At 40.2% G+C, this 12,812-nt stretch overlaps 1 protein-coding gene across 1 annotated transcript in view; it reads right to left on the bottom strand.

Moving 5' to 3' along the window:
- The window catches only part of scube1 (signal peptide, CUB domain, EGF-like 1), a gene marked incomplete at both ends in the record, with an annotated part of 184,741 nt that overhangs the window by 140,725 nt on the left and 31,204 nt on the right, over positions 1-12,812 (bottom strand). The window lies entirely within an intron of this gene.

Raw genomic sequence — 12,812 nt, 5'->3', positions numbered from 1 at the left:
TCGTAAAATAAAAATAAATGTTATGCAACAATGACGTCAGTAATCCATAATATGGGCCTAAACTAAGATAATACAATGGTTTTCATCATTTTTATTTCTCTATTAACAAAGAAAATACTTTTTGGTAAATTTGTAGCGTACTCGTTTCGCTGCTTTCGGCGCCATTTTTGTTATGGCAAAACACGCAGTGCATTCTGGGTAGCCCTTGCTCCCAAGGGTGGTCTCGGAAAATCTCAATATTGAGGGCGATATAGCCCTTAAACTTGCCCCTCAACTTAATTTTTCTGAGAATCGAGACAGCACTTGCACTAGAGCAGGGGTCACCGACGTGGTTCCCGGGGACACCTGGTAGCCCGCAGGCAGCCAATATGTTGCCCACGGGCTCACTTCACCTCACCTCACTTGCATGTATCCATATGATCACTCACTAAAATATCATTGATATTGTTTATAAAAAACTGATAATTGTTAAGAGTAAGCACTGGAATTAATGTGTATGCAATTGAATGCATAATATTAATCATTCAAATGGTAAAAAAAAAAAATGGTGCATAAAATGTTTATATGGTAGCCCTCCATATTATTCTTTACCCTTCAGGTAGCTCTCGGTCTCAAAAAGGTTGGCGACCCCTGCGCTAGAGGGAGCGCGCATTTTTGAGATTGAGGGTTAAGCAAGGAATTGGAATTCACCCCAAATGTCAGTGTGCTTTTTGCTGTGTAGCAGTGTGTTAAGGGCATTGTGGGGATTTTTTTATGTGAGGGATTTTGATGTTATAAGGGAAAACCATGATCTTTTCCGAATCAAGCGCTTTTGCATGCCTAAACCTAACCAAGAAATGGTTATCATCATCCTCATTTCTGCCAAAACTAACGCAGGTGGTTAAAACACGATCAAACTCATATGCATGCCTTTAACCATACTATCATTTTGGTTCAGCCTCATGTGGTTTGCAAAAACGTACAATGGCAACATATAATCCTGGAGACTGGGTCTCTAGGATTATAGAGACCCAGTCTATAATCCTGGCAGTTCAGCAAGAGCTACTGCCAGGTCTCAATTCCAAATGGTGTAATTGCCAATTGACATGGTCCACTAGGTTAGCATTACATAATTATATGATATTAAGCTTAAATGTAATACCGAAACTGAAGTTGAAGTCAAAAATTAATCCTATTGTGTTTTGCTGAGGAGAAGAAATGTGATGTGGGTCTTTGGTAAACGCTGACTTGTTTGCGGTTATGTGACAGCATGCTACCTCCTCTGCTGGATATCCAATCTGGCTATACTCACATCCTGCATATCCACTGTAAATAAACCTCCTTTTGGATTTATTCAGAGATGTTGGTCTGACTTTTCACGCAAATTCTAGCAAATATATTTAATAATCTTCTACGGCAATACACCAACGTTTGAAATATTTCACAAATGTCAACCTTATGCTGACACTGAAGGAGAATTGATGGGTAAAGGACTTTTGCCCTGCTGACTTGAATCCAGCCGAGTCTGCCAGTGATTTGATTTTGCTCCGCAGACACATCGCAAACCCCTCGCAGCTTTTGTGTACATCCAACATGGCAACCACTAAAGAGCAGCTGTCTTTTGATATGGCTGTTGCTTCCATTTTAAGCGACTTGCGACGAGCTCCCCCAAACAAAAGTTGTTTGATGCCATTACTAGAGAGTCATCACTCCTAAAAACAAGCATGTTTCTTGAAACATTTTCTGTAGTTCTGTATATGTCATCCAGATCATTGGTTTGAACGGTTGTAGATGTCCAATTGTGTACAGGGGCATTGTCATCTATGTCTTTTGGTCACACCACTTGAAAGTGGGAGGTGATTACACCCCTTCCAGACTGAGCAAGGCTAGTGTGTGCCAGTAATTTGCAGAGGCACAACCTTGAGTCAAAAAAATTACATTCCCACTAAACTGCATTCTTGAATTGTGTTTAACAAGGAGCATATTATCCCCCATGTTACATTTACGTGACATAGATCACAAGTATGAGGCACAGTTCTCACCCATAAGCGAGAGATATTGGTGGTGGAAGGATTTCACAAAGTGGGACATCCACCAACACCAAACTGCAGAAGATGTGTGGCTTCATAAAAGCATGGTGTTTTATGAAGTGTGTATATATTATGCAGTGTATGTTGACACTATGAGGAAAAAACATGATCTCTTACTAGCCCTAACCATGTGCTTTTGGTGCCTAGACAAAACCACATTCATTACGAGGAAGTGGATATGCATTTACTCAAAAGCACCACAAGCATTTAAAACACTATCATGTTGACAAGCAGGTCTGTAGACATGTATAAAAAATGTGTTTTGGTTCAGCAAATACAGTATATTCATTTAAGTGTGTGGAAATGTCATTTTAGTACCAGGTTGAAAAAAAAACATTGTGAAAAAACGCCTTTATGTTTTAATATTAAATTTATTGGTGTAGTTTTCATAGTGCAGCTGTTGCAGGAATATATTAGGCAGGCCGTTCTGCGCATGCACCAACATTTCATCCCCAGTTTTTGACCCGGAAGTAGAAAGAGACGACATATAAACTGCAGTACTGTTGCCAGCAGTGTCTTTCTTTCGACAACACGACAACCATTTCTATCATGATTTTAACATGTGCAGGTAAGAAACACAGCATGATCCATCTCACTATCTATCACGCTGTTTTTCTGTGATGTAAAAATCAACCGGATTCAATACACAGGCTTATACAGAGCTACAGTGCCATCTACAAAGGCGGAGTTAGTCATGCACGGCCAATAAATCGATCATTTGGACTTGGCAAGATGTCCAGTTGCCTGTCTTAGTCGGACTATGGCCTCAGCTCGATTAAACTGTGCATGAGTTTTTATGCCAGAAAAGGTACTACAGAGGCAACAAATACAAGAACACACACACACAAGGTTCTCAGCGTCCACATCCTGCTAGAGGACATAACCCAGACCTGGATATTGAACACACACACACAAGAAACAAGAAACGTACACAATGACTCACATACCACAAGTCCAAATGAAGGAATTTCAAAATGAACACACATTTGAGACTTTCTGTCCACAAAACACTTCCTTTTACGATGATTAACATGGCGATTCTGACTGGAGCATGTCATCGCTTTGAAGAGCGGACACCGAACCTCAAAGCTCCTCATCAAGGGAATGTTGACTTTAGTAGAAACGTCATGACAAAAAGCCAAATCACTGCCACATTCTGCAGCATGAAGAGCCGCAGACATGTTTTTTACTGGAAGCCAATTACGCAGGCCAACACACATCAGTGCATTTTTAATTGTGTTTGTCGGCTTTCTGACAGAGACGCCCTGTCTCTGTTGCTTGGAGGGCCACTGCAGCATGACTGGGATTAGATGAGACGATAAATACGTCGTCCTGTCACAGATCAATACTGTAATATAAAAGACAAAACAGTGAAGCGATCAAATAGATTTGCACGTGTGTGACGACAGCAAGATGTTCATTATATCGGAAAATGTCACAAATGAGTAAAAAAAAAAAATGGGTGGAATTGTGTTAAAGAGCATGAGCCTTGTGTATATTACATTATCTCAAAGCCATCACTGGCTAATCCTAACAGCCATTTGCAACCAATTAATGTGAGCTGGAAAGGGTGGCTGGACACTGACACTGGTGCTGTGTGGAATAATGTGGAGCCTCTCTGTGTGCTCTGCCTTTCATCCGCCAGAGGTAAAGACTGGAGAAAAAAGGTATCAGGAGGGTGAATGAAAATCAGCAGGTGATTAAATTGGTGCCCAATGGTCGACCAATATGGCTGATCATTTTATTTAATTTTCTTTATTTATTTTGTTTCCTTCATCTGATAAAATATAACGGTTTACTGATAACAAATAACACAAAACCTTCATTGACCAGTTATTGAACAACTCTTATGGATAGACACCTATCCACATTTCATACCTGCTCTGCAGTGCAATTAGATATATGGTTCTCAAACTGTGGTATGTGTATCACCACTGGAATGCAAGCTTCCTCCAGTGGTACTTCAATCAGAAATACTTTTACACTCTATATACCAGGGTTTGTGAACAGAGTGACTGTAAATCATAAAAACTTTATTTCACTTCTCAAATATCCCTGTTTGTCTCCTATATGATATATTTAACTGAAATTTCTTATCCAAATAACCAATGATTTATAAAGGAAAATCATGAACATTTACAGGGGTGCCCAAACTTTTGCATACCACTGTATTTCCATCATCTGTTTTTTTGTTGTTTCATGAAAACAAAATATACTTTATATACTTAAAGGTGGATTTTGGGTCATATAAACCCATAAATAATACACAGTGTCCCTAGAGAGAAGGATCAAAGATAGAGGTTCTCCTTGCCTTCCTTTGGTCAACAAAGTTTTGATGACGACTGCTTTGATGACAATCACGCTTTAATTTCACTCTGCACACACTCAATAACTGCTGGAAAGTTCCACACACTCTCTCTCCCCCTTTCCTCTCTCTCTCAACAGCTGCCTCACATGCATATTAATTAGCCATGTGTATTCTCCGTGACCGTCAGCTGATTGGCCGAAAAAACAACAAAAGCTCTGGAATGTGAGATCACCACCCCCAAACTAGGAATGATTCACAGCGGACAAACAACCTTAATTCAAATACAAAGTTTATGGTTTTAAGTAGGGATGGGAATTGGGATGTGATGGGAGTCCTAAACTTAAGCGCAACCTCGTTCGCACTGCACGCACACACACACGCTTGGAGGCGCACGGCCTCTCGAGAGAACGAGCCGATGACGCGCGCACGATCATCTGAGAGAGCAGAGAGCCTGGACAGCAGGATCACCTTTTCGTGCACATCTTCTTTAACCTCCGTGGTTATGAAATTTACGTGTTTGTGACACTTCGACTTTTTTTACTTTTAATTTTTTTGTCGAGATGCGCGCATGTCGATTGTCGGTCGATTTGTCGACAAAAAAGTCCCATCCCTAGTTTTAAGACCCACAATACTGTGATTTAAAGCATGTAGTGGCTTCTTACAAACTTCAAGTTGACAATTTTGAAAAGAACGAAAATTCCACATTTTGAAAAAATAAATTTTTTTTCATGTTTTACTCGTTTTGCGCTGGGCCGACTTGCGCCCCCTTTGTCCGTGGCGGGTCACAAATTGCTTCTTTAATGATTATTATTTTTTATTTGTTTCAATGACATTAAACCTTTGTCCAACTAAAAGAGAGCTGTGAAACTTGTTGCACATTATCTTGTTGCACTGTACCATTTTGTGTGTTGCAATGACAATAAAGAGCAATTATATTCTATTCTGTTCTATTTTCAATAAAAACAATGTATACATTTAATATTAATGAGACTGGCCTTTAAAAATAAAACGAAAAGATAAACTTTTGGATGGAAAAAATAAAGCTTTAGTGACTTTGCAACATGTGCATGTTTTTTTTTTAAGTAATTGGCAGATAAGTTGATGATGGAGGCCATAAAACGGTATATAATGGATATATTGGAATATTATGTCCTAATCCCCAAATCTGCTCCTGTTCACACAGGCTGCGAAATCGGGGTCTTCTTGCTGCAAAGGCAAGAGTGCTAACCACTTCACCAACCATGTGGCCATATTGGTAGCCGTTTATTTTCATTTTCTTATTCTGCATTTTTTCATCTTTAAGCAACTTTGCTGAGTGAAAGTAAAGCAGGAGGACAATTAGGTGTTTGAATGGCGCTGTGTGTGTGTGTGTGTGTGTGTGTGTGTGTGTGTGTGTGTGTGTGTGTGTGTGTGTGTGTGTGTGTGTGTGTGTGTGTGTGTGTGTGTGTGTGTGTGTGTGCGACAGTGATTGAAAGGAGCAGGGAGAGGTTGGTGAACTCAGCCTCAAATGGTGCCACTTCCTGCCCCAGAGCTGTAGCTGACATCTGACAGCTTCAGACTGGCAGCTGCATCTGCTTTTAATTGCCAGAGAAATTTCTGCTCCACATCTCATCAAGGAAATGAGGCACTGGACAGTGGAGAAGCAGAGGAGAGTGAAGGAAGGAGAAAGAGGAGAGGATGGGTTTTTGCGAGGTTCAGTTTGAGCTGCATTCACTGAGTTTCATCAGTAAATTAGGATAAGACAAACCAGCACAGATCTGTTGGGAAGCAATGGAACACATTTACAATATGTGGAAAATTATAGGGATGTGAGTGATTAAACTTAAGTTGAATAATTGGCATTAAGAATGTAGGTTAATTTAGACTTAGACAGGGTAGGTAAATTAGGTTAGGTTAGATTAAGCCAGGTTAGGTATATTAGGTTAGGTTAGGTCAGCACAGGTTGGGTAAATTTGGTCAGGTTAGGTTAAGACAGGTAAGGTGAATTAAGTTAGGTTGGGTCAAGTTAGGTAAAGTTGTTTTAGGTTAGGTTAGAAATGATTATATTAGATTATATTAGGTAAAGTTACATCAGTTTTTAAAAAAAAATGACATGCCCAAACTAAATAGAAAAAATCTCTGCAGTTACAAGCTCTATGTGAATTAGCTTGGTATCAAACTACAGATAACACTTGTGAGATTCCACCAGAGGTGTAAGTTTCACTGTAGATGCCACCGTGTCAGAGTAAATGTACATGGAACACAGCATAAATGAAGGATTTTTTTCCGTCGCCTAAAAAAATATTGCATTTTAAAGCAAATATCACCTTTAAAATATGCAGTAGGAGCTTAAAACACATGGAGGTCATGTAACAACATGTGGACATCAGCTGTACAAAGTCTGATGTACATAATCATAATTATGTCTTAACCATAAATCCCAGCTGTCAAAGTTCTCCATGTTTGCGCGAAGTAATTTCAAAACAATGTCAAGAGAAACCCTTATACCCCCCGAAAATTTACGTATCCGTCTTATCGGCGTCTATGGTAAAATAAAACGCGCAGCAGCTCTCCCGGCGTCAGTGGTAGAAGTACGGCAATGCTTTCCCGCAGTCACTGGGTTAAGGGAGAAATTATTAGATTTTGGTGGCAATACAGACACTTGTGTTCACCTGCTAAACATACAAAAACTCATGAAACTTCTTGTGCAAACCAGGTAAAAACCCATCTTTACATTTTGTGTTCCCACTAGCCATGCAGCAAGTGGTAACGCCAAAATGTTATGCCTAACTTGATGCCACTGACCTATTACCAGCTATTATGTATTCAGCCACACCTTTTTTTTATTTTTTATTTTGTGCTTGAACAATATTTAATGAAAGTAATCTGGTCTTATTTTGAACTGGATCACTTTGATGAGGGAGTCATGAATCAGAAGTGTAAAAGCAGAGCTGCAAAGCAGTTTGGAATCCTACACTGACGACCATTAGATGTGACAGAAACCAAGCAAACCACTGGACTACTGAAAGAACCACATCAAAGAGAAGCTGCATGTTCTCAGGCTTCTTCACACACAAGCAGACACCAACAACATGTGCTCCACCAGTTGAGCGGCACCACCTATGCTAAGAGAGAGAGAGAAGGCAGAAGCATGTAAACCTGTTGGGAATGCACTGCAGGCTAAAGGCTATCCCTTAGAATGTAAGCACTCAACAACAAACTGGACCACCCAACCTGAAAGCAGGAATTGCTGCGAGGTGTTTCCCATCAATTATCCAGACTGTGGTATCTCACCATCGTCTCATTTGTCCCACCACAGTTTCATTATTACATGTTTCATCCATCCATTATCTACTAATTACCATTAGAGGGTCATGGGAGGAGCTAGCACCAATCCCAGCTGAGACTGAATGAGAGGCAGAGTTGAACAGTTCTGCAGCCAATCACAGAACTGAAATACAGGCTTCCATATCTACATTCATAATAACACATGCATGTCACATGAGATGTACACATGGACATCCTTTTGGACATGGCAGGTGCAAAAAGGAAGGTAATTGTTTGCTTACATGACTTTCAGACCTGGTATTTACTAGGGATGCTACGGTATTCGGTATTTTACCGAACCGTTCAGTACGCCCTGTTCGGTTCAATACGCAACGGCAAACAACGTTATTTCGGTACGTTTCGGCACGTCACAAAACATTATCAAAACGACATTGAAGTTGGCTCCACATTCACCTACAGTGCGATTCTGAGCAAGCCTCTCACTTATGTCTTTATTATGACGGCCTGACTGAATGAACACAGATGAAACCAGGGACGGACTGGGACTAATAAGCAGCCACGGCTGCTGTTGTGATGATCGGCTTTATTTATTTATTTATTTATTTATTATTATTAGATTTATTTTACTATCTCTCAGTGAGCTGCAGGGGAGTCAGGAGGAGAGTGCGGCACCTTTTCTTTTTTTTTCCCAACGGAAACATCCATAGTCCATAGTTTTCTTTGTTTGATATGTCAGGTAATGATGTAGCTGTCCATCATACCGACGCAGGATGTCCTATGGACCCGGGGAACATAGGTACGGCCTCTTCAAGGATGTCATATCCCTCGATCCCAGTTATCTGCTCATCGCAGAACGTCAGCTGTACTTGCTGTTCAGTGGCTTCAAATTTCATTTTGCACTTCCATTGAGTCTGCTCTTTCTCTTTCTCCATGCTGACAACCCTTGACTAGCGCAAACTCCTCATTTAAATAGGGCGGTCTTAACCACTTCTGCGCCTGAAGTCAATTGCGTCCGCAATCTAAGTAGGTCACCCACCCAAAATGCAACCCAGCAGCGGGCACAGTCTTTGGGCTTCTGTACACAATTTAGCGCTCTCTATTTGGGATCTTAGTAAATAAGGACCTAAGACTTTGGAGATGGGTTGATGGTGTGCATCCTTGATTTTCACATTTTTTGGAGGAATTTTAATTTTAATGCTGCACTTTCGCTGATTTATCACGTTACACCAGGCAGGCAGGTCGAGCTTAGCTAGTGGCTGACAGTAACAACACATCTAGCTATGCTAATGCTAATTATATTATTAGTATTATGTTAGCCTTTACGTTCCTATCATGCATTACCATAACTGAAAAATATTCTTCAGCTCCCACTATAGGAATACATACTTACGGGCACTGCACTAGTAGCACTAGTTCCTGTTCTTCTTCAAACAAATAAAGACCCAACTCAATGCTCAAGTTATGAACCCAATCTCTTGGCGTATAAATAATCAGGACTTGCAGATATATTGGATAAAGTCATGCCATCACTGATTCACAATGACCACACAGAATTTATCAATATCCCACCAAAATAACCAGGAATTTCAATACATCCATTGTCTACCCATTTATCCTCACTGCTGTAAAAACTCACCACTGACCCTCCCTTATCCTCTCCTGGCCATGTGCATTTTGTTTTTAAAGAAGCTGTGGAGCCATTGCCAGTCAGCACCCATTTTAAATGTTTTCCAATTCTCGCCATTCATAAATAACCGATCTGATGTTTACTTGTGTGTGGCCCCTTGCTCTGCCGGACAGTTTCCTCTTCCTCACTTCCTCAGACTTCTCTGCTACTTTTTCGCCAGCTCTGCCATTATAAATGCCTAAAATAACGCTATTACTGCTTTGATCTTATTGCCAGTAGACCCGAGACATCTGACATCTGGGTTGGCGGCCCTGATCTTGTAAGGTAACCAATATACACATATCCAAATCTATTTATGTTATGTTTTAAATCTGATCTAATTTGTTATTCTGGTAATTCACTGAATGGTGTGTTCCAAATTCCAAGAGAGTACCCAATGACTTCTTCTCCTTTTTACAGTTTTGAATCTCACACATACATACAGTATCTCTGCAGTCACATACACACACGTCTCAGAAGTTGAGGGGAAGTTAAAGTCATAACATTTCCACACCACAGCACCAGACATCATCCGTCATAGAATGACAGTAGAGTGAGGTGGAGGTGCTGGCATGAGGTCTATACAGCATAAGCATTATGTCTGAGTCTGAGTGAGAGTCACACACAGAGGGGAGGTGCACAGACCAAATCTGTACTTGTGGTGGTGGTGTGTGTGCGTGCATGCATGAGTGTGTTGGAGACACCAGGCAGACAATGCCCTTGTAAGTGTCTGCCACTTCTCCCTCACTATCCATTATTCCCATGAGAAGTTCCGTCACTCCCTCTCTTGTACCTGTCTCTGTAAAACAGGTCAGGTGTACGTCACTGAGGCAAAGAGTGAAGGAGGACCTGTGACAGTGACAAGATAACCATCTAACAAGATCCCATCCCATAAGCTTCTGAGTCTTGACAATAAATTAATATAAGATAATCCTTTATTAGTCCCACAATGGGGAACTCTCTGATTAAATTATTCATTAATTCATCGTCTATCGTTCATCTGCTTTATCCTCCACATGAGGGTCATGTCCTGGTGCCAGTCCTTGCTGACATCAGGCAAAAGGCCATGGACAGGTCACCAGTAGAATGTCCAATGTAAATGGCATGCAGCATTAGCTGCTAGCCCATTAGGCATTTTACAATATAAGGCATTGGGCCAAGTTAGCCTCAGAAGAGATGATGACTCTCTCAGTGTAGCAGTGTTTTGTTTTCATATCTCCCATGACATTCCCCCGCTGCACAGAGTGCTGCATTTTACGTCACAATGGGAGGCAACAGATAGACATCACTGTGAATTATTCATTCTAACACTAAACACAAAGAGCAAAACACTCATTTCTCTTTTATGTAAGTTATATTCTTTATATTGAAAATTGCACTGTTTGTGATTAAAATAAGAAAATAATTGAAACCATCAAACCTGACTGAACTGGAGATGTTTTGTAAAGAAGAATGGTCCAAAATACCTACCAGAATTCAGACTCTAATTGGAAGCTAAGCGTTTAGAGGCTGTTATTGTTATGCACAAAATGTTTCTTTTGTGGTGTCTAAACTTATGCACATGCCTAATTTTGTTTAAATAATTATTGCTCACTTTCTGTAAATCATATAAACTTTATTTCACTTCTCAAATATCACTGTGCTTGTCTCCTATGTTATATTTAACTGAAATTTCTTATCCAAACAGCCAAAGATTTTTAAAGGAAAAGCATGAAAATTTAAAGGGGTGCCCAAACTTTTGCATACCACTGTATCACCACACGAGTGCAAGGTCAAGAAATTATAACAGAATAAGCCACCCCTTCCTATATTTATTAAGTTATTTAATTTCAAATCTTAAGAGGATATTATGTCCAGTTTTTAATGTAAGGTATATGTATTGTTCTGTGTAGCAGTGTAGCTCACAACAATAGTATCTGTGCTCATACAGAGAGGTGTGGTTTCACTGACAGCTTAGACCAGGAGGGGGTTGTGCTATGTGAATGTGATGATTCTGTCTCTTGGCCATATCTTCTTCAAATATTATTCGATTTGCATGTGTTGGACATTGTTGGAAATAAACAGAAATAGAAATAGAAATAGAAATAGAAATCACACTTTGAGAATCTGTAAATAACTCAAAATGTCCCTCGGTGGACTTGTAACCGGTTTCGCCATGGCTGGAACTAATGTGATCATCTGATATTGAACACGACCTTAAACAACTGCCTCATAATGTACCTGCTTATGCCCATCTACCTGGTCCTTCTTGGATGCATGACAAGTAATCATAGGGTAAAAGACAGAAAAACTACACATAACTTACTAAGGTACTGAAGAAAAAAATTGTGAATCGTGAGTTTCTCTCTTTTCACACACACTGAATATGAGGAAAGGAATATGCTGATGACACTGTTGTGTTCATTAACATTTTAAATAAGTGACACGCTTTTGCAAGGAATCCATGAAGAGGTGCTGTTTGTACTGATTGTTTTAAGAAACATACTCACTGCCCTGCAAATATTAGACATAATTTGAGAATTGTACCAATAGGTCTGAGGAAAAAAAGAAGTCTGAAGTTTAAATGGAAGTGGTCAGTGTGTGAAAACCCTGTCTAGCTCCTTGCTTTTGTAAGTGCTGGGAGCCAGCTGCTCGTGACCAGGGAGATGACCTGTGTTCTAAGCCTCTGCTACATTTCTGCACTACAGATTAGCAACTCGCAGGAAGTTTTGTTCAGGCAGGAGCCAGCTGCACACTACAGTTCAGCAGGTCTTTGTGGATGCACATCACCGCCAGAGTTTTGTCATGGCTGTTTACCTTCTTGTCACCAAGTATATTGAAAGGGATAGGTGAAAGTGTTGTTGATGAACTGACATAGTCATATACCTGTGCCAGGAACCATCCTGAATCACTGACAATCACCAGCTTACTTAAAGGTAGGATGGGACATTTTTACTCTTCACACCTCGATTGTAACCAATGCGCAATGCTCATGAATCTGTGTTTGTTGCACGTTCCTGTGCTCTGGCGACCTAGATGCGGAGGGATGGCTGAAGAAAGGGGCTTGGATTCAATTAAAAATGTAACCTGCTCGATAAGCTTGTCCAGGATCTCCAACCACACCAAAATCCATGAAGAAAAGCAGCAAATTGTCACAGCCTGCTTTCTCCATCATTAAGTTCAAATGTCATTTTGTGACATCAGTGTATGTAATCCTTTGTTTATAATAACCACAGTGATGTGACACATACATACGACATGAGGCAGCAGTAGAACAGCAGATCCTGCATCTCTGAGAGCTACAAATGTTAATTTCCTCTATGGACTTTGGTGCAGGAGCTGAGCCTTTTGTCAATTCTCTGTTTATATATACCTAACCCACAACCCCATAACAGTATGTTGATTGTCTGTACTTTAAACTGAAACAAACTAACATTTAAAACATTTCAACATTTCAAAAGATTTTAATAAAATCTAAACAACATTGTGCTGTATTTCAGAATACAGAAACTAAACAGGCGTT

Source organism: Microchirus variegatus (assembly GCF_963457635.1).
Source record: "Microchirus variegatus genome assembly, chromosome: 20".
Classification (NCBI taxonomy): domain Eukaryota; kingdom Metazoa; phylum Chordata; class Actinopteri; order Pleuronectiformes; family Soleidae; genus Microchirus; species Microchirus variegatus.
This window is presented reverse-complemented; position numbering and strand designations above follow the sequence as displayed.